A 20,021-nucleotide genomic window follows, 5' to 3' on the forward strand; every position below is an offset into this window, starting at 1 on the left:
TCTACCTGCCTGGCAGGACTGTTGTAAGAAATAAATGAAATCATATGTGTAAAGTATTCATAAAAGTACCTGACAGAGTAGAAAAAGAGCTCTCAAGTTCTCACCAACCCTGAATCACTATGATGTAGGAGTAATATATTAAAACAACAGCCAACACCCCCAAAAGATTAACAACCTTAAGAGTTGGGGGTCGGGCACCATGGCTCACACCTGTAATCCAAGCACTTTGGAAAGCTGAGGCAGGAAGATCACTTGAGCCCAGGAGTTCAAGACTGGTCTAGGCAACACAGTGAAACCTCATCTCTATAAAAAATTAAAAAATTAGTCAGGCATGGTAGTGCATGCCTGTAGTCCCAGCTACTCAGGTGGCTGAGGCAGGAAGATCACTTGAGCCTGGGAGGTGGAGTTTGCAGTGAGCTATGATGGGGCCACTGCACTCCAGCCTATGCAACAGAACAAGACACTGTCTCAAAAAAAAGACAAAAAGAAAAAAGAGTGGGGGTGGGATCACTGGTAGGTAAACTCAGAATATACTAGCATAAGGTCTATCCATATCACTTGGATTGTCTGGCTCTGATGCTGATATATATGCCTTGGAATTCTAAGTTACAGTCTCCTTGTTTATGATCTAGAAGTTCACAAGCCTACCTTCTGGAGAACATGGTGAATTCAGAAGGAAAATGTAACTGTACTCTAATTTGCTTTCTTTGGGTCTCAGACTGCCTTGATTCGAGTGTTTATGCCTTAATCATACTTGAGTCTTTCATTTTAATGACTTTTTTAAATTCGATATAAAGATTAAAATTTTTATATCTCATTGTGTTTTCCTTTTAATACAAATTACTTGTGGTTGCTGAACAAGGTACAAATTAGAACAATTTCTTCCCGGGAACGATATGAAGGAAACTTCACAGGAAGAGAAAAAATTCCAAAGGATAAACAGGTTTATTACAGAAATTACACACTACAGATTCCCATAATGCTAACCATCCCAGTAACTAAGTGGCACATGGGCATCTGTTTCCATAGCCCCAGATCCTCTGGCTAGTTAAAAAAAAAAAAAAAAAAAAATTAATTGCTAACAATAAGGTTTTGTTCTAACATTGGGTGAAACTTTTCCTAGTTATGAGCTTCTATATCTGACATATAATTCCAGCTAAACCAAAATTCTGTTTTACACAAGCAAAGAAGTCCTGAGCAGGGTGAAATGGTAGTTATCATCTTTGATGTTACTGTCAAAGGCGTGGAAGATACTTATCTTAATACCACTGTTGTCTCCACCATCTCCCTGTGATGTTTTTCACCCATGAATTTATTGAAAATGTATTTGAAATGAGCAAAAATTGTGTCCTGTATCCCTCTTGGATAATTAGTTTCTGAAGTCCATGTTTGTTATATATTCAAAATCTTCCTGGGGCAAAATTCTCCTTATTTTGAATGTCCAGGTTTTGGTGGAAAAGAATTTATAATAAGTGCTTTCATACTTTCCTTATAATCCTGTTGGCTTGTGTCCCCTAAAAACTCAGAGTCTACCAAGCTTTTGTTTACATAGTTTATGGATATACTGTGCACCCATTCTTAACCCTGACATTTCACATCTGCTTGCCTAAGAGAAACGGCATACACAAAATGTTTTCCTATTTGGTGATGAACAAGTACATGGAACATATAGATCACAAGTGATTTTTACGTAAGAGGAAAACAAGAAATTCAACCAAAGAGCCAACTAGTACTGGGCCTATGTTCTGTGCCTAACAAGGGGTTCTAAGATACACTAACTCGCCTTAGGCAGTAGGGAGAAGACTTTGATTTCTTTCTTCACTATTGATTGCTACATGAGTCAATTACTTAGCCTTTCTAAGCTTCAGTTATAAAGTTAGGATAAAAATGTTGTCAACATCATGGGATAGTAGTGAAACGAGACAATGTATATGAATTTCATAGTACCCAGCATATAATAAGAGCTCAATAAATATTGGCTATTTTTATTATCATCATCATTCTTATCAACCCAAAGAGCCACGTGAATGTAACCTACAGACTGATTGATCTCAAATGCATTTTTTTAATTCTAAAATTTCTGAAATCCTGTGAATATAACAAAGTATTTTCAGGCTGGGCGTGGTGACTCACACCTGTAATCCCAGCACTTTCTGAGGCCAAGACAGATAGATTCCTTGAGTCCAGGAGTTTCAGACCAGCCTGGGCAACATGGCAAAACCCCATCTCAACAAAAACATACAAAAAAATTTGCCAGGCATGGTCATACATGCCTGTAGTATCAGCTATTTGGGAGACTGAGGCAGGAGTATCATTTGAGCCTAGGACTTGGAGGTTCCAGTAAGCCTAGATTGTGCCATTGCACTCCAGCCTGGGCAACAGAGTGAGACCTTCTCTGGAAAAAAAAAATTTTTTTTTAAGTGTTTTTTTCTCTTCTCACCCACTCTGCCAAAAAAAAAAAAAAAAGCATCTTAAAGAAAACATAGTTCATTATGTGAATGGATATGCAGACAAAAAATGTGCAGTTACATACACCAAAGTAGTAACTATGGTTATGAAAGGTAATACTATATAGTTCTTTTTAACAGTGGTTTCTGGTCAAGCACAGTAGCCCACACCTGTAATCCCAGCATTTTCAGAGGCGGAGGTGGGCGGGTTGCTTGAGCCCCAGGAGTTCAAGACCAGCCTGAGAAACATGGTAAAACCGTGTCTCTACCAAAAATATAAAAAATTAGCTGGACATGCCTGTAGTCCCAGCTATCCAATGGCTGAAGTGGGAGGATCACCTGAACCTGGGAAGTTGGGGCTGCAGTGAGCCATGATCACATCACTGCACTTCAGCCTCAGTCACAGAGTGAGACCCTGTCTTTAAAAAAAAAAAAAGTTTCTAATTATTCTTTGATGAATTTAAATTATTTGCAAAACAAAAACATTAAACAAACATTTTTGCCATAAATCCCGTACTTACTTAGTGTGCCCCAAATCTAGTCAAATAAATTACTATAAGAATTTTTTGTTGCCCTTCCTACTTAGTTTGCAATTTTTGCCACTCCTTTTGAAATTGCTCATCCTCCTGTCTTCTACATAGGTGGTGCAGAAAGTATTTTAAAAATCAATGTAGCATTCTTTACTGCTTGCTATATGAAACACTACTGGCAGATAGTTGGGTTTCTTTTTTTTTTTTTTTAATGGCTTCTGAATATTTTACGTTCCATTAATTAAATCCTACTCTCAATTGTTTTTTTAAAAAGGCCACACAAATATTAATGTCAAAAAAAAGTGATTAGGTAGGAGAATGGAAGATATATGTCCAAAAATTTTTCAAAGCCTCTGAGTCCCAGGAAACACAATTTTTAAAAATGGTAACCCTTATTTAAACACATAATAAAAAGAGATCTTGTCAAATATATTAAATTATAAATTGGACATCAGTTTTGTACAGGCTGATTTCTAAACTGTAATAGAACACATCTGGGGTGATTTTCTGGCTCTCCTCGAATATTTGGTTTTCCAGGCAGCTGCAGGAAATCTCTGGGCAGACACACTACTACAATAATTAATGCCAGCTTTCAGGCATCCCAATGAAAAAGAATTCATGACAGCAACAGAAAACGGTACTCCCCCCGCAACACACACACAGAATAACCACGAACTTAATGTAAAACATGAATCCACAGGCCTCCAGCCTGGAGCAGCTGAAAGACATTTGTGTGATTCATGAACAAAGAGTCATTCGATCTCTTCCATCAGACTTTTCTGCATCTCAGCCACTTTTGTTTCTATCCATCGCTGGCTGCTTCATTCATACCCTGGTTATGTCTGCACTGAACAGGGCTCCCTATTTCTATTATACTACAGGTTCCAACAAGGAACCTTCTTCTACCCTCTCCTTGCTTTCATCTTTCATCTCCCTGAAGGGCACTGGGGCCTAGCACAGCACCTGGAACATAGTAGATGCCCAACCAAGGCTGTGGGTAGATGGACTGTAGGGTAAGTGAGCATGTGCAAGGATAAAGAATGTATGAACAAAACGCAAACAGTGAAAACTCAAAGACTTTCTGGATTCTAAAATTATATTTATTAAGGGAAATATTCGACTTTTGAGAAGCAAACATACAGATAATGTGCCCACTAGCTGTGTGACCTCAGAGAAGTTCCTTAGCCTCTCTGGGCTTCAGTTTTCTCATCTATAAAATTGAGACCCTAACAGTGCCTAATCAAGTGGTTGCTGTGAGTGTTAAATTAGTCACCATTTGTGATGTACTTAGACGAATGACTGGAAAATACTATGTGTCAAGAAAAAAAGTAAGTACTGGCAAATAAATATCAGGTTCATTATCACCATTTTACTAAAATAAAGGGACTATATTTGGCATAAATACCAAATGGACTTGAAAACCATGCTCATGGCAAAGTGCGGTTGCTTACACCTGTAATTCCAGCACTTTGGGAGGCCAAGGTGGGAGGATCACTTGAGCCTGGGAGGTTGAGGCTGCAGTGAGCCATGATTGTTGTGCCACTGCACTCCAGCCTGGGCAACAGAGTGAGACTCTTATCACAAAAAAAAAAAAAGAAAGAAAGAAAGAAAGAAAAAGAAAAGGGAAAAGAAAAATATGTTCGGTCTCCTAAAAGACAGAAAACAAATGTATACAGCTGGTTTCAAATCCCACCTATTTGACTGCAGTGCTGTGTAATTTCTGGACCTCCATGTAAACAATTTGTAAATGGAATTATCATAGTTCCCATTGCATACGTTTTCTGTGAAAGATTAAATTAAATTATATAAAAAATTTAGCAAGAAAACTGGCATGCAGTAAACAATAATCCTAACTAACACTACTATAGTTCTATTAGAGAGTGTGGTAAATCATGATTAAATAGGTATGCATAATAATTCATATGGTGGGCATCATTTATTCAGACATCAAATACTTAATGAGTACATACATCATATTAGGCCATTTTAGATACTGTATTCTTTAAAGCCCCACAACAGCCATGTATACACAGTTTACAGCACTAACTTAATGAAGAAAATATTAATTTAAAAAGAAAAGTTCGGCCAGGTGCAGTGACTCACGCCTGTAATCCCAGCACTTTGGGGGGCCAAGGCTGGCGGATCACCTGAGGTAAGGAGTTCGAGATCAGGCTGGCCAACATGGTGAAACCTTGTCTCTACTGAAAATACAAAAATTAGCTGGGCATGGTGGCGGGTGCCTGTAATCCCAGCTTCTTGGGAGGCTGAGGCAGGAGAATCGCTTGAACCCAGGAGGTGGAGGTTGCAGTGGGCCAAGATAGTGCCATTGCATTCCAGCCTGGGCAACAAGAGTGAAACTCTGTCTCAAAAAAAAAAAAAAATAGAAAAGTCTTTTGAGAAATGTAGGAAGGGTTCAAAGGGAAGATAACATTTGTTGAATATCCAGCACATTCCAAGCCCCATATAGTGCCCTTTACATATGCAATCTGTGTCCTCACTCCACACCCAGAAGATGGAGACCATGACTTCAATTGCACAGGTGAGGAAACAGCAGTTAAGCAACTTGCCAGGACCACTCAGGTCAAAGAGCCACAATTCAAACTTAGACCTACCTGGCTTTTGACTCTAGATTTCCGCCCAACTTCTTAACATTTGCCAAACAGAAAAATACTAAGATGACTGAAGCCAGTCAAAATGTGTCTTCACTTTTAATGACTTTTAAAAAGACAACTCGCATCTTGGATCAAGTTCCTATTAATAATTTTCCAAAGATTCCAATATACTCCAGAGGTCCTCAACCAGGGACAGTTATGCCCCCCAGGGGACATTTGGGGATGTCCAGAGACATTAATGGTTATCACAATTAGGAAGGTGCTAGTGTCATCTAGGGGTCGAGACCAGGGATACTGCTAAATAACCTGCAACACACAGAACAGCTGCCTGCTCCCAAACCCCAGACAATGAATTATCCAGTCCAAAATGTCACCAGTGCACAGGAAAAGAAACCCTGTAGCAACCCACAAAATGAAAATTTTTTGACTTTCCAAAAGTTGTACTTTGCTTAGTCATGCTCTAGAATTCCACAGGAATAACCACTTAGCCTCACTCATTTTTTTTCTTCACTATTAAGTTTACGCTTCAGTACACATTACTGCCAGTATGACCTCTTCCATCACACCCGGGGCTCTGGCAGCGCTAATGTGAGTGGCCCTCTTCTCCATGTAAATGTGCACAAATGGAATATTCTGGTCTCAAGAGAACACAAGCAGGTCCCAAATTTGCTTCTGGAAGGGCTCAGCCCAAGGTAAGAAGGGCCGGGAGGGGACTATATCAGATGCCATACACTAAAGCACTCAACATTTTTCCAAAAATAATTCATCTTCAACCCAGCAATGCAGTTTTCTTTGCCTGTGTGTTCTTGCATAAGGAACTGTGAGACGATTTAAAAAGCAAACTTTAGAAAGGTAAAGTTGAATCTCAGAACTTTCTAAGACCAAGAATTGCACAATCGCTTGACAGATTTATCCCCTAATTTGATAGCCTCTGCCCCTTCCCAGAAAAACTCAACTAAAGATTTATAAGTCTACTTAGATGAAAAGTTCTCCTGTGGGAACACAAGGCTTCTTTTAAAGTCACAGTCTAATAGTCTAATGAATTTTATTCACACCATGGAGAGAAAGATCTTGATTCCTTAAGGTCTCCAAAAAAGATCTATCTTTGGAAAGTGACAAGTATGATGTTAAGCAAAAGTGGTAGCAAGTAACTCTAACCTTTTTCTTACCAGCTAGTTCCTGTTATTGATTACATGTGATGGGAACATTTACTATCATGAAAATAACAGCACTAACAAAGAAAAAAAAATGACACTTGTAACACAGTCCTTAGTTTCCTAACACATTTGACAAACTTGAAAAGGGGGTGGTCCTGAGATCTGAGAACATGCTATCAATTTTTTTGGGGGGGGGAAGGGCAGGGGGGACATCATCTCACTCTGTGGCCCAGGCTGGAGTGGACTGGTGCAATTACGGCTCACTGCAGCCTGGACATTGTGGGCTCAGGTGATCCTCCCACCTCAGCCTTCTGAGTAGCTGTGGACTACAAGTATGCACCACCAGCCCTGGCTAATTTTTGTACTTTTTGTAGTGACTGTGTTTTGCCATGTTGCCCAGGCTGGTCTCAAACTCCCAGGCTCAAGTGATCCCCCCGCTTCAATCTCCCAAAGTGCTGGGATTACAGGAGTGAGACATCACGCCCAGCCTATGCTGTCATCTTAAGATACACTGATTAATTTCAGTCAATGCTTAATTCTGAAATTACCAACTTGGCCTAAATACTTGCAAAAGCACTGAAGAAGATTTAAAGCAAAAGTTCTATAACCACAGTACTAAGGAGATTCAAATGACTAACAATGAGGTCCAAAACTATTGAGAGAAGAGCCTTGGAGAGCTAACTTGCATATGTATTCACAGAAAGTCTCAGTACTCAAACTCAAGATTACACAGGGTCAGAAACGGTTAACAGCTGACTTAAAGTTTCCTCTTTGAGTGAAGAATCCATTTTCGAAAAAAAATTTTAACATTAAAAATAAATCATTACTTTGATCCAACAGATGAATAAGCCCCCTGTACAGTTTATGCTCATTTGCAGACTTGATTATAAAAAACGTAGAAAAATTAAGGAAGGATGGCCACCACATTATCAACCATGGGTTACAGAAGGGGGTTGATGAGAAGGAAAAGAATCTAGCCCACATGGGGCAGAAGAAGGGATTTGCACTGCTTATCGTATACTATGTAAGGGCCATGACTACCGGTGATTTTTCTGTTTTATGTTTCACTACTTTGCATATTTTATTTTTTAAAAGTTTGGATGGGCCGGGCACGGTGGCTCACACCTATAATCCTAGCACATTGGGAGGCCAAGGCAGGCAGACCAGTCTGGCCAACATAGTGAAACCCCATCTCTACTAAAAATATAAAACTTAGCCAGGCGTTGTGGCTCATGCCTGTAATTCCAACTACCCAGGAGGCTGAGGCAGGAGAATTGCTGGAATCTGGGAGGCAGAGGCTGCAGAGAGCCAAGATCACGCCACTGCACTCCAGCCTGAGTGACGGATCAAGATTCTGTCTCAAAAAAAAAAAAAAGAACAAAATTTAAAAGTTAAAAGTTTGGATGGAAAACAGAATAGTACCTGCACACAGAGCCTTCCCAAACAGATACTGACACAATACAAGGTATCTGACAGCATTCATTGAGTATACTTACATGTGCTAGGCAGTAGTTGCTAAGGGCTCCATTTGATCATCTGAACATTTGATTGTTTCATCTTCGCAACTGCCTATCTACCTTGATCAGGAAATGGATACATTTTTTTTTAAGTTCCGGAGTACATGTGCAGGATGTACAGGTTTGTTATATATAAACATGTACGTGGTGGTTTGCTGCATGGAATAGGTTTTTTAAAACTAAATACAGTAGTGGTTTGTTTCACAGAAATAGATTCATTTAAAAAATTATTATACAAATTATATAGCAACTGCCGCTTTTCAAAGACCAAAGATATAATGAAATTGACTTGACATTAAACTCGTATTATACATAATTCAGTTTTCATCTCATGGCTGAGAGGCCATTACAAGATCCTAAATAGCTTCTGGCCAATAATGGCAACATCTATAATAATAACAGCTACCACGGAAGAGATTTGCTAAAGGTTTCCACTGATTCTCTCATTAATCTCCATCACCCTGACTCTGCAACTATGCAAACACAGAGAGTACAGGCAGCTTTCCTAAAGTCAGTCAGTGGAAGGCTGAACCATCTGACTGGAGAGCCCCCCTCACTATAAACCTAAGATTGTTCTGTAAAAACAGAGTCGCTGGTAAACAGAGGGGTCTCCTGGGCAGATTGGTAGATTTCACTTTCCCATATATTCTGGGGGATGGCATGCATTTCATGTTCATTTATCACATGTCCCAAGTCTAGAGCCCCTAACTATCAAAGGGAAACACTTGTCAATCACAGATTGTAGAAATTATCATTAGTAAGCATAATAGGCAGAATAATCACCCCAGAGATATCCCCATCCTGCTTCCCAGAACCTGTGACTATGTTACATGACAAAGGGGAATTAAGGTCACTAATTATGGTGACCTTTAAATAGGATTATCTGGGTGGGCCCAATATAATCATAAGCATCTGTAAAAGATAAGACTGTAGATGAATGGCACAGAAGGATACAACGTTGCTAGCAGGCTTTGAAGATGGAGGAAAGGAGTGTCCTTAGGTTGGAAAAGTCAAGGAAACGGATTCTCCCATAAAGCCTTAGGAAGGGAACACAGCCCTGTGACAACTTGGTTTTAGCCCAGCATCACCAGTCAGAACTGTAAGATAATAAGTACATGTGTGTTAAGGCACTCACTTTGTGAAAAAGTGTTACAGCAGCAAATAAGAAACTAATACAGGAAGTAACTACTGAGTTATTGTTCCTAACCCTTTTGGATCAAAGGAGAATAAAAACTATTTTTTAAAGTATATGGATTTCTTAAGCAAAAAAAAAAAAAAAGTTAGATGAAAGGTTCATTTTTCAACACTGTAGCTTAGGTATAATCATAATATATTGAAGGACTCTGTTTAGTCAAGTTGATTTGTTTTCAGGTGTAATAACTACAACAATTAACATCTACTGAGCTTTTAATATGTTTGCAATATAAGTGTTATCTTATTAAGTCCTCACAACCTTTGAGCCAGGCACTATTAGTACTGGGCCATCTGTGAAAAGTCATTTCACAGATCAGAAGCCTAAATGTAAGAGCTAAATTATTAAACTCTTAAAAAAAGAGAGAGAGAAAAATCTATTTCATGACCTTGAGTTAAGCAATGGTTTCTTAGATATAATCCCAAAGCACCTTTAAAAACAAAACAACAACAAAAAAAAAAAAGAAAGAAAAGAAAAGTTGGATGACATCAAAATGAAAAACTTTGGTGTTGCAAACAACACCATCAAGAAAGTGAAAAGGCAACCTACTGGGGGAAATATTTACAAATCACATATCTAATAAGTGTCCAGTGTCCAGAATGTATTAAAAAAAAAACTCTTACAATTCAACAACAAAAAGAAAGAATAGGACAAATATTTTAACAGATATTTCTTTAAAGAAGACATACAAGGGACCAACAAGCTCAGAAGCACATGCTCAGCATCATTACACAATAGTGAAATGCAAATCAAAACCACAAGACACCGCTTCACACCCACTAGGATGGCTACAATCAAAAAGGCAAAATAAGGCAAGGCACAGGGGCTCACGCCTGTAATCCGAACACTTTGAGAGGGCAGGTGGGAGGATTGTTTGAGGCCAGGAGATCAAGACAAGGCTGGACAACATAATGAGACTCTGTCTCTAGAAAAAAAAAAAAAAAATTTGTCTTGAGACAGGGTCTCAGTCTGTCACCACCCAAGCTGAAGTGCAGTGGCATGATCAGAGCTCACTGCAGCTTCAATCTCCTTGGCTCAAGCAATCCTCCCACCTCAGCCTCCCCAAGTGGCTGGGACTTCAGGCGTGCATCACCATGTCCAGCTAATTTTTTTTGTATTTTCAGTAGTGATGGGGTTTTGCCACATTGCCCAGACTGGTCTCAAACTCCACGGCTCAAGCAATCTGCCCACCTCGGCCTCTCAAAGCGCTGAGATTACAGGTGTGAGCCACCACACCCAGCCTGCACCAAAAAAAAAAAAAAAAAAAAAAAAAAAAATTAATTTAAAAAAAAGTGCAGGCCGGGTGTGGTGGCCCTTGCCTGTAATCCCAGCACTTTGGGAGGCTGAGGCAGATGGACCACCTGAGGTCAGGAGTTCGAGACCAGCCTGACCAACACAGTGAAACCCCATCTCTACTAAAAATACAAAAATTAGCTGAGCATCGTGGCGGGCACCTGTAATCCCAGCTACTCAGGAGGCTGAGGCAGGAGAATCCCTTAAACCTGGGAGGTGGAGGTTGCAGTGACCTGAGATTGTGCCATTGCACTCCAGCCTGGGCAACAGAGTGAGACTCCATCTCAAAAAAAAAAAGGTGCAATAACAAGGAGTAATGAGCACACACAGAAATTGGAACCCTCATCATTGCTGGTAGGAATGCAAAATAGTACAGCCACTTTGGAAAACAGTCTGGGAGTTCTTCAAAAAGTTAAACATGGAGTTACCACATTCCTAGGAGCAATCCCACTCTAGGTATGTATACAAGAGAAATGAAAACATATGTCCACACAGAAACTAGTACGTGGATATTCATAGCAGTATTACTCATAAGAGGTCAAAAAGTGGAAACAACCCAGATGCCTATCAACTGATGACTGGATAAAAAACATGTGGTAGGGCCGGGCGCGTTGGCTCACGCCTGTAATCCCAGCACTTTGGGAGGCCGAGGCGGACGGATCACAAGGTCAGGAGATGGAGATCACGGTGAAACCCTGTCTCTACTAAAAATACAAAAAATTAGCCGGGGGTGGTGGCAGGCGCCTGTAGTCCCAGCTACTCGGGAGGCTGAGGCAGGAGAATGGCGTGAACCAAGAAGGCGGAGCTTGCAGTGAGCCGAGATCGCGCCACTGCACTCCAGCCTGGGCGACAGAGCGAGACTCCGTCTCAACAACAACAACAAAAAGAAAAGAAAAAAAAAAAAACGCGGTATAGTCAAACCACGGAATAATATTTGGGAAGAAGAAATGAAGCACTGATGCATGCTACAACATGGATGAACCCTGAAACAAGATAAGGTGAAGTAGCACATCACAAAAGACCACATACTTTACAATGCCCTTTAGATGAAATGTCCAGAATAGGGAAATCTGTAAGAGATTTGTGGCTACCTAGGGCTTGAGAGGGTGGCGGTGGAGGGCAGAGAAGGAAATGACTGCTAATGGATATAGGATTCCTTTTGGAGAGGGCAGAAATGTTCTAAAATTAGATTATACTGATAGTCGCACATGCTGTGTATCTATTAAAAATACTAAATTGTACATGTTACATGAATAAGTTGTATGACATATTAGTTATATCTCAATACCGCTATTTAAAATGTGATTTAACTTCTGTATCCCATATGTATTCATGAGTTACTTACTACCTAATTTTTATTTAAGGAAGTAGGTGTTTAAGAAGTATTTGTAGGAGAACCGTAGATAACCACAAGAGGGCGCTTTCCTCACAGCTACAGAAAAAGGAGTGTCTAACATACACGGGTCCTATTTACCAATTTGATTTCATTCTTCCCCCTTTTCTTGGACGGAATGGGGTATTAGTATGTTTCATACAATACATTAAAGACAATAGTGTCACCAAGGTTGGTGACAGGTTGAAAAATCATGACTTATACACAGATAAAAAGTAAATGTTTAAAATTAAACTTCAGTAACAGAAACTACGGATAATGTTGCCTTGCATTCATTTCCTTCACTTCTTGTCATACAAGAGGTTATACAAACTTATTTGTTTAGGATAAAATTCAGTGAGATAATATAAATCATCACAGGAAATGAAACATGTTATAAATAGGTGGTCTCTGGTTCTCTGTTCTATCTCTAGCACCTGGAACCATGTCTAGCATAATTGGCACTCCATAAATATTTATTAAATGAATGAGATAAATGAATGAATGAGTGAAATCAACATTTCTTAAATTTCAGAAAAAATTTCACCTACCTTGGAGACTACATCAAAATATTTCTTTTCACCCATACCAAACATCACAATCATATCACTGAATAAGTATCTCTGAAACAAGTTCACAGAGACATTGTGTGAAATCAAGTGTAATTTTTTAGGCCATGAATCCTTCCTGACCTCCCCCTTATTCCTGCTGTCATCTTAACTTTTTTTTTTTTTTTTTCTTGAAACGGAGTCTCGCTCTGTCACTCAGGCTGGAGTGCAGTGGTGCAATCAGGGCTCACTGCAACCTCTGCTCACTGCTGCAACCTCTGCCTCCTGGATTCAAGTGATTCTCCTGCCTCAGCCTCCCGAGTAGCTGGGATTATAGACACCTACCACCACACCTGGCTAATTTTTATATTTTTAGTAGAGATGGGATTTCGCCTTGTTGGCCAGGCTGGTCTCGAACTTCTAATCTCAGGTGATCTCGCCACCTTTTCCTCCCAAAGTGCTGGGATTACAGGCATGAGTCACCACGCCCAGCCGATCATAACTTCTTTTTTTTTTTTTTTTTTTGCCTTGAAATCAACAACTCTGAATTACTTCCAGTTTGCATTCTGTGTATTGAGACCCACACCAAACTGAAGTGTCACCCAGGCTGGCATGCAATGACATGATCACAGCTCACTGCAGCCTCAACCTCCTAGTCTCAAGTGATCCTCCCACCTCGGCTTCCCAAGCAGCTGGGTCTACAGGCATGCGCCACCACACCCAGCTAACTTACTGTATTTTTTGTAGAGACAGGGTTTCCCCATGTTGCCTGGTCTTGAACTCCTGGGCTTAAGCAATCCTACCACCTCAGCCTCCAAGAGTGCTGGGATTACTAGCATGAGACACCACGCCTGGCCCAAGAATTTTTTTTTTTTTTTTTTTTTTTCTTAAACAGAGTCTTGCTTTGTCGCCCAGGCTGGAGTGCAGTGGCACGATCTCCACTCACTGCAAGCTCTGCCTCTCGGGTTCACGCCATTCTCCTGCCTCAGCCTCCCTAGTAGCTGGGACTACAGGCGCCCGCCACCACGCCTGGCTAATTTTGTTTTTGTATTTTTAGTAGAGACGGGATTTCACCGTGTTAGCCAGGATGTTCTCGATTTTCCTGAACTCGTGATCCGCCCGCCTCGGCCTCCCAAAGTACTGGGATTACAGGTGTGAGCCACCGCGCATGACCCCAAGAATCTTTTAATGCTGATCAACACATCTCTCTCATTGTGTTACCTTTTGTATTCCTACTTAATGTTTTTCCATCAATGCACCTCCTACTAAGCCACAAGCACAGAACATTTCATTAGAGGAAACCAGATTCTTCTCCTATCTCATGTTTCAAGGGGTCTGACATCAGACTAATTTCTGGAACAATAAAACTGCCCCTATTTCCTCCCCAGAAGCCACATTCAGTTACAAAAACTTTTACTCTAAGCTCAGTCACAACAAAAGTTAGGCATGGAAAGGCAATCTCTGAAAGGTTTTTCATTTGGGATGTGATGAATGGGTGAAGGATGAGCTTTTACAGACACAGGGCCCGGTCATCTTTAAGACACCTCGAGTTTATAAGCCACTGGAGCATTTTCATAGCAACACAGTATAAAAGAAACCGGATCACCAAATGATAAACTCAACTTGAAAAGTCTTCCTCTGCCGTTTTTTTAGTGAACAGTCTACTGTCAAAACAAAGATGTTATGTTTAGTCGGTTCTAGGCAGCCCAGAAACTTTAAATAGAATGCCAAAACACATTGTGTTTGAGTGACAAGGGAACTAACTCTCACACATCATTCACTCATATTCCTCAAAATTATTCCGTGTAACTGAGGGCTATACTAGATGCTGGAAATATAACAGCAAGCAGGGCACGTTCCCTCCCCTCTGGGACTGCACCGCCTGGTAGGCCAGATGGACAAATAAATGAGCAATAATAAAACAGAGTACACTGTCAGGGACAAGTTCATGGTGTTATGGGAACACAGGGGTTGAACGCCTAATTAGCCTTGGGTGGTTAAAAATAACTATAAATGGATATGATAACACCGCTGAATGTTAGGAGCCATTAAAATATGGGGAGAAAGGCATATTTCTCAGAAAATAATAGCCTGTGCCAAGGACTGAAGACATGACAGCTCAGCAAGTTCAAGAAGTAAGAGAGAGCTCAGGATGGTTGAAACCAAGCATGGAAAGTGACAGGGGTTAAGAAAGTAAGCATGAGCCAATCAAGAAAAAAGTTTATTTAGTCTTGATCCTTAGGGAGTCATCCCTGCAATGGCCTGCAAAGTTACAGGTTGCATTTTTCCTCTTCCCCCACTTTTACTAGACCTTTCTAGGTTTCCTTGAGGTCAAACCAGAAGTCTCAGAAGTAATTAACATAAATTGAAACTCAACTGTGCCCAAGTAAACTCACATAAAACAATGATGAAAAAATCTCCAAAAGCCCATGTGGGCAGGGCTAGCAAGTCACACATATGTTACAAGTGCTTGAAGGTTTTTCGAATGTTTTTCAAATGCAGTTTGTCCTGGGAATCACACAATGATCCCACACGCTTTCTCATCCCAATCTTACAAATATTAATTTTTATTTAAAGGAGAATGGACTAGCCAAGGTCTTGAACTCAGGAACAGAACTCTGGTCTAATTCCAAACATCATTTACTTGCCACCATAACAGCTGCTTCCTTCTGGAAGCCAGTGGCTAGTATGTACCTACATTATGACCACTTTCCCCTATGCATTTTAGATTATTCATTTCAAGCTATTCTAGGGAACTGCTCTTGCAGTTCTATGCCCAAGTTCAATCCTATCACGCCCCATCACCAGCTGCGTTGCAGAGGTCTGCTCAGAGTTCAAAGTTTGGCTTGCACTCAAGACCCTCTGTGGCAATAAAATCAACTCTACGGTAGCTCACTCTAAATTACTTCCAGTTTGCATTCTGTGTATTGTGACCCACACCAAACTGAAGTGTCTCAGAAAGTATTAAATAAATCAGTGTTCAGAGAAATGAGGCAGCCTCAAAGGAAAATAATATTAGCTCAATACTAGCCATAAATCAACCATTATGTGTGGGAGTTGCTCAGTGAAAATACAAGGAAAATTTAGAGAAGTTTATTTATTCCCAAAGCCCCAAGCTCACACAACAAACAAAAAATTAAAAATAAATAATGAGGCCAGGTATGGTGACTTTTGCCTATAATCCCAGTGTTTTGGGAGGCCAATCCAGGAGAATCAGTTGCAGCCAGGAGTTCAAGACCAGCCTGAGCAACATAGTGAGACCCCATCTCTACAAAAAAATGTAAAACATTAGCCAGGCTTCACGGCACCCACCCGTAGTCCCAGTTACTGAGGAGGCTGAGGCGGGAGGATTGCTGGGGCCTAGGAGGTGGAGGCTATAGTGTGCTATGATTGCACCACTGCACTCCAGCCTCGGTGGGAGTAAAACTCTATCTCTAAAAAAATAACAAACAAATGATAATAAATAAATAATGACCAAAATGTCCAGTCAGTGGGGAAGAAAGGAAAGCAAGTACATAAAGTAGTAAGATAGTGCCACCAGTCCTGTGGTATTCTTCCCTCCCCCACCACTCCCAAAGGATGCTTAACGTTCCCTAGTCAAGAGCTCCTCTAGGCTGTAATAAAAGCCCTTGAAAATCATACCGGGGTGGCCAAGAGAATGGCACAGATCCTGAAATCTCCCCACTACATTCTACAGTTCCAGGACAAGGAACATTTTGCTTGGCTATAAGGCCCCTCAGTTCCAAACATTACTGAGTATCATTTAATCCTTTAGCCAATTCCCATTTTACACTTGAAGCAGATGATCACCAGAGAAGTTAGGTAAGTTAAAGTTAATTGGCCAGTCTAAGGAAAATTCAGAAATAAAATCCAAGTCTCTGAGCCCAAACTAAGGAAAATTCAGAAATAAAATCCAAGTCTCTGAGCCCAAACTTACTGAGCCACTTTAAGTATTAAAGGACAGAACCGAAGCACGTAAAGTGGCTGATTTAGCCGGGATCTCCCTTGCCCACGGCCCTATGGCTGCAATTAGGGACCTAAAACTGATGAGCACTAGGTGGGGTTTATGGAGGACTCCCTAGAAAAAAACAAAACAAAAACAAAAACAAAAAAAGTTTCTTTTTCAAAAGTCCTTGAGCAATATGCAATCTCAATAACTTGGACAAATTTTCCTGTCTTTGTTCTGTTTTCCACAAAAAGGAAGCATTCTGCACACAAACAAAAATCTCATAGTCCATGAGATAAAGCTATTGCCCAGAGTGCTCAGGATCAGAAACATTATAAGCAGAATCAGTAATGATTATTAACGTATTAAACGTATTCCATGTCTTTTACTTCAAAACTTACAGACCTAACTAAAGATGTCTAACAGAAAGATTTTCTTTTTAAAAAGCCAACAACTACTTGGGAAGAAAACTAGTTGTATATGTGCTTAACAGGCTAGGCAAGTTTACGCTTACCCCGATTTCACGAAATAAACCCAACGTTTAAAAGCCAAGATGCAATACTTAAAATTAAAAAGAACTATAAGACCACTGGCCCATAGTAAGAAAAAAGGAAAACAAAAGATAAAACGATTTGTTTGACCTTCCGATCCTATTGCCTTCTTAATTACAACAGTTCACATAATTGGGAAGGAAAGAACAAAAAAGACATGGAAGTCCACTGAGGCCTCCTTGCAAAATAGTTGTCCAGCAAAGCTCTGCCTAAATAAATCTTTTATTAACCTAGACTCCACAAGTTTTTAATCCAACCCCTTTGAAGTCCAGTAACGGTCCTTCTCCTTTTACTAAAAGCCAAATTAGATGGCCATTTTAAGGGTTAATGCTCTTGAATGGTTAGGCAGAAGACAAAAAGACTGCCTATTTTTCCTACAACACAGAGTTAGATCTTGATAAAGTAGCATTTTATAAGTCCTCTGGAGTCAGCTGTAGAAGGAAAAAAGTGTCAAGCTCAAGCTAATAAAGTGGGAAAGGGGTAGCCCAGACCCAAAGCATCATGACATTTCAGCTAACAACCTCAGCCTCGCGGGGGAACATGTTTGTGCTTTTCGGTTCTATAGTCGTACAAAGCTGGTACAACGAAGATTGTGCAGGCTGGCACGGTGACTCATGCCTGTAATCCCAGCACTTTGGGAGGCCGAGGCAGGCAGATCACTTGAGGTCAGGAGTTCAAGACCAGCCTGGCCAACATGGTAAAATCCCATTTCTACTAAAAATACAAAAATTACCTGGGTGTGGTGGCATGCGCCTGTAATCCCAGCTACTGGAGAGGCTGAGACAGGAGAATCACTTGAGCCCAGGAAGCGGAGGTTGCAGTGAGCCAAGGTCACATCACAGCACTCCAGCCTGGGCAACAAAGCAAGACTCCTCAAAAAAAAACCTTAAAATAAAAATAAAGAATGTGCAAATCAACATGCTTTATACGTGCAATTCTTTTAAAACAGACACCCCACACGGCGCGTGCTGTCCATGCCTCCATTACTGCCAACCTCTCTTCGCTCCAAGCCAATGACTGGTGCAGACCCAGCCTGCGTGGGAAGAACACACACTCTCCTCCTTCGAAGCTGAAAAACCCAAGAGGGGCGCATCAGACAATGAAGACACAAATTCTAGGTACAGTCAGCCCTTCGTATCCATGAGTTCCACATCTATGAATTCAATCAACCTTGGTTAAGAATATTCTTAAGCCTACAGCCTGCTGATATCACGATAGACATTCAAAAGCACACTGCTGAAAAAATACTAATATTAGAAAATATTTAAGGGACATTACATGGAAGAAGGCTACAAATGAGAATATTTATTATACTGGAGGGTATACAGTTACATATTTTAAACACAGAAAAGAGAAAGGGAGGGAGGAGACAAAGAACATGAATAAAAGAATGGGAGAGAAGGCAGGAAGAGGTGGAGGATGGTCACAGAAATGAAATCAATACCATATGCTATCCTCCATCCCAAATTAAATTAATGAGGAGATAAACGTTCTTATTGGTAGCTTATGGGTAGTGTTTACTCTGTTTCGTGTGTGTGTGTGTTTTTCCATTTGCCAAATTTTCTACATTGAATATATATTACTTCCATAGCAGAAAAACATTCAAATATATAGATAAGTGTTCTGGGTGTTTCTTTAAGGCTTTTTCAAAAGGACAGTCTGAGCTGGGACCACAGGCAATGCAATTGCCTTCAGGTGCCTTTTCAAAACACAGATCTTAGCCCCATCTAAATCCTTTTACACTAGTTCTCCCTTATCTGCCCAGAAAACATTCCAAGAACCCCAGTGAATGCCTGAAACCATGAATAATACCCAAGTCTATGTATTTTTTTCTATACATACATACATACATACATACTTCTGATAAAAAAATCAATTTATAAATTAGGCACAACAAGAGATTAATAATAGCTAATCATAAGATACCTATTAATAAAATAGCTATTAATAGAAAACTAATAAAATAGCCATTAATAATAGCAAGCCAGAAGCAGTGGCTCATGCCTATCATCCCAGCACTTTGGGAAGCTGAGGCGAGAGGATCATTTGAGGTCAGGAGTTCAAAACCAGCCTGGCCAACATGATGAAACCCCGTCTCTACTAAAAATACAAAAATTAGCCGGGTGTGGTGGTACACACCTGTAATCCCAGCTGCTCGGGAGGCTGAGGCAGGAGAATTGCTTGAACCAAGGAGGAGGAGGTTGCAGTGAGCCAAGATCATGCACTCCACCCTGGGTGACAGAGTAAGACTCTCTCAAACGATGATAATAATAGTAGTTACTAATAACTATTTTAAACTAATACAGTTTTTTATTAAAACTAATAGAATAGCTAATAATATATTGTTATAGCTAGCTATATAGCTAGCTATAACAATATAATAAAAGTAAAATAAGGATTCCTTGAACACAAGCACTGAGATACTGTCCCAACTTATCTGATCAGCTACTAAGTGGCTAACAGGGAGGTGGCGTATACATCATGGGTCTGATGGACAATGGGAGGATTCACGTTCTGGGGAGAATCTAGTAAGATGACTCAAGGTTCATTACACTACTCAGAACCACATGCAGTTTAAAACTTCTGAATTGTTTATTTCTGAAAATTTCCATTGGATATTTTCAGACCACAGTTGACCGTGTATAACTGACACCACGGAAAGCAAAACCATGGATTGGCGCGGGGGAGGGCAGGCACTACTATAAATCACAACCTCCGAGGTAAGAGCCTGGTTTTTGCATTTTAAGTCTCTCTCAGGGAGTCTCATGCACACCAAAGTAGGAGAAATAGGGCATTTGAGTTTGGAAAACTGGTTACTCATAAGGCTGAATTCTGACCCTAGAGATAAGTCTCATC

The 20,021-nt window shown here is 40.3% G+C and overlaps 1 protein-coding gene and 1 long non-coding RNA gene across 34 annotated transcripts in view; both read right to left on the reverse strand.

Annotated features, from left to right (window-relative positions):
- The window catches only part of MAGI1 (membrane associated guanylate kinase, WW and PDZ domain containing 1), a 675,392-nt gene that overhangs the window by 407,662 nt on the left and 247,709 nt on the right, over positions 1-20,021 (reverse strand). The gene's annotated exons all lie outside the window — the stretch shown is intronic.
- LOC134729984 (uncharacterized) lies at positions 823-18,361 on the reverse strand. The gene is made up of 2 exons (XR_010111568.1): positions 9,218-18,361; positions 823-8,315 (listed from the first exon to the last, which is right to left on the reverse strand). It is a non-coding gene; the product is annotated as an uncharacterized LOC134729984 (long non-coding RNA).

This window comes from Pan paniscus, chromosome 2 (genome assembly GCF_029289425.2).
Source record: "Pan paniscus chromosome 2, NHGRI_mPanPan1-v2.0_pri, whole genome shotgun sequence".
Classification (NCBI taxonomy): Eukaryota; Metazoa; Chordata; class Mammalia; order Primates; family Hominidae; genus Pan; species Pan paniscus.